Genomic DNA, 3390 nt, shown 5'->3' on the forward strand with positions numbered 1-3390 from the left:
ATATATATATACACACACACACACACACACATATGCAAATATATGCATATATGCAAAATAGAAGGTAGGTAGAAAAATGGGAAGTAAAGAGAAATTCAAATTATTCCCATTATCTATTACATTGTTTCAAAACTATTTTAATATATATGCTAATTTGTTTTCATTTGTACTTCTAATAGGTTCTCTTAGTTCATTTAAAAGCAAATTTTCTATTATTCATTTCTTTTTTGCATTGGATTTTTGAGACAGGGTCTCACAATGTAATTGAGACTGACCTGGAACTCACTTTGTAGTCCAGGCTGGTCTTGAACTCACAATGATCCTCCTACCTCAGCCTCCCGAGTGCTGGAATGACAAGCATGTGCCACCATGCCTGGCCCCATTTCTTTTTTATAAAACAAGTCTTTCTTTTTTTGTCTATGACTTGTGCTCTGAGTAACACTGTAGCCATTCTTTTAAGATTACAGTATACAGAGTATTCATTATTGTTCTTCTCTGATTTGTGGTCAACTCTGGTTTTATTTTTTCATAGAAGTAAGAAGTGTGCATTTTATATTTTCTTTATTAATTCTACTTGGGTTACATCACATTAAAATAAAAACACACTTAGGAGTAGTGGCAGTGGCTTAATATCACAAGACATTTCTCTGCTCCCTTGTGCAACTGTTGCAAATGCCCTGATTTCAGGCTCAGGAAGTTCTCCTCAACAGAGCCTTGCGAGACAGTGGACTCTCGGGATTGGAAAATGTAAGAAAGTATTGCATACATGCTGAGGAACAGGGCAGAGGATGTTAACTAATTTATCTTTTCTTTCACCTCCAGCATCACTCAAATCCTCCTGAGCCTTGAAGCCACGTCCCTCTCCTCCATCAGTAGAGGCATCACTGCAAAGCCTGGGGACATTTGGCGGCCTGGGGTTCCAGGTGAGAGCGCCACTGTGGGGAACTGTTTCCCTGGGTATGACCGACGTGGGTCATAAAAAAGAGGATCTGCAGGGCTGTGGATCGCTTGGTCTTAGAACCAGACACCAGATCCCAAGGGACACGTGCGCTTAGGTGTCACTTAATAAACTCTGTGGGTGTGTGTGGCTTGGGTGTGCGGGGCTCTGAATCCCTGGATTCTGAGCAGGAGCCTCAGCGGTCCAGGTCCATGATGGCGCTGTCCCCACACAACGCCAGCTTCTCCTTGGAACAAACAGTATCTGGAACCTGTCCCCACCATCAGCGGCCACCCCTGGCCTCTCAGGTGGAGACCCGACCTTGACACTTGCTTTTCTTTCCACTGCGGACAAAGCGACCCTTCCAAGAGCAAGATGACCCCACACACTTCAACTGTCCTGAGTCTCTGCAGCACCGCTGTGGCCTACAAAGGACTGGGCCTGCCTTCTAGGGTGCCAATGGGCTCCTGCTGCCTTCTGCAAAGTCTGCTCTGGACCCTCCGACGCTACTGCAGCCCCAGCAGCACAAGGATGCCTGTGCCCAGGTACAAAGGCTCTCACCTGCCCTCCTCAGCAACAGCATTTTCCCAAGGCTCAACTCAGAGCAAAGCTGAGGCAAAACACAGAGGAAGAAGAGCAGGGCAGAGATGTCGTTCTGACAACAACATGAAGAAAGATGTACTTGGCCATTCCCAAATTGAGACAGAATTCATGATCATTAGTGTTTTGGCTTTGTCTTGTTTTTCTTTCCTCCATTTGGGTGAAAAACTTTTTAAAAAATCAATTTTACGGAATTAGAATAAATAAAAGGAGAAGCACGTACCTTAGGATTCTAGTTCAGCGAGTCCTCACGAGTGCACACCCGTATGGTGCCTCACAGCCAAGAGCTGAACACAACCTGCCCATCGGAGCCTCTCTAGGGCCCTCCGCAGTCAGGCCGCCACTGCCGCCATCACAGAGGGTTGGGCTGGTCTAGAACTTCCCATGAACGGAATCACCCCGGACCTGCTCTGGCCTGTTGGCCTCTTGCTCAGTGTGTCTGCAACTGCTCTGTGCTGGTGTTTGCATTGGAGACTCAGCCCTTCTCAATGCCATGTCATCCACTTGTACGAACACAACAATTCATTCCTCCATTTTCCTGTCGATCGGCTTTGGGATCTTCTCTATTTTGGGGCTCTTCTGAATAATGCTGCTGTGAACATTCATATTCAAGCTAGGATGTCATTTTAAAAGTCATTCTGGTCACACCGATGCTTATCACAAGAGGAAAAATTAGAATACAGAATTCTATAGATGTAGAGCCGGGTGTGGTGGCGCACGCCTGCAATCCCAGCACTCGGGGGGCTGAGGCAGGAGGATCACCGTGAGTTTGAGACCAGCCTGGGCTGTGAGTTCAAGGCCAGCTCAAAGTATGTAGTGAGACACTGTCTCAAAAACTAAAAGCAAAGCAAAACAAAACCAAAGCTGTAGCTATAAAGGGAATCACTGTGTTCACTAGAATATAGTAAGGGAATGAAAAGCTATGCATCATTAAAACTCTAATCACAATCTTTGACAAAGGAGCCAACCATCCTCACTGGAGGAAAGATAGCCTCTTTGATAAATGGTGTTGGAAAAAACGACTTCAACCTGCCAAAGATTAAAACTCCCTATGATGAATGTAGAATTGGGTACTATAAACATATACTGATAAAAATAAAAATCAATAAAAACAAAATCCTAACCACAGACACAATGAAACATGAAAAACTATTGCACAGATATGAAACCAACACAAATGAATTGTAACATCCCATCATAATATTTATCGACAGTACTTGTATCTACCTGTGGATACTGGTATCTGTGGCCCCATCAGGTAGAAATGCAAATAGGAAATGAAATCCATCCCTTCCCCAGGGTTCACTGGGTGCTGGCCACTGTCCTGGACTGGGAATCGGATGTGTTTGAAGAGGAGCAGAGGGGGTAGTGCCCTGTTCCAGGGCCAGGGTGGGGCAACTGTGAGATGATTTCCCATTTTCCTACCGGGAGAAGCTTCCGGATCACACTCACTGGAGTTGACACGGGACTTGGCTGCTCCTTTTTGGAAATGTCCTGGCCTCCAGCGCCAGGCAGGGCCCTGTGAACCTTTGTTCTTATACAGTGGTGAGAACACACAGCTGGAATCCAGTTCACATTTGCTTCCATGCTCACCGTGACTCCAAACTGCTCCCCCAAAACATCACAGCTCACGTCAGCCTGGGAACTCTCTGAGGTGCCTTCTGATCTGATTCCTGGCTGGGTCGCCCTCTGGCCTTGCAGCCCCATGGACACGAGTGGGATGGGAAGAGAGTTGGTTGGGCAGGGGACTATGGCCCAGCCGACATGATAACTAAGAGCACAGCAGCCCCAGACCCAACTGGACTTTGAATAAGAGGACTCTCCAGAGGCTGGGGATTTAGCTGGTACCAAAA

This window comes from Fukomys damarensis, unplaced genomic scaffold (assembly GCF_012274545.1).
Source record: "Fukomys damarensis isolate Sample0158 unplaced genomic scaffold, DMR_v1.0_HiC HiC_scaffold_36, whole genome shotgun sequence".
NCBI lineage: Eukaryota > Metazoa > Chordata > Mammalia > Rodentia > Bathyergidae > Fukomys > Fukomys damarensis.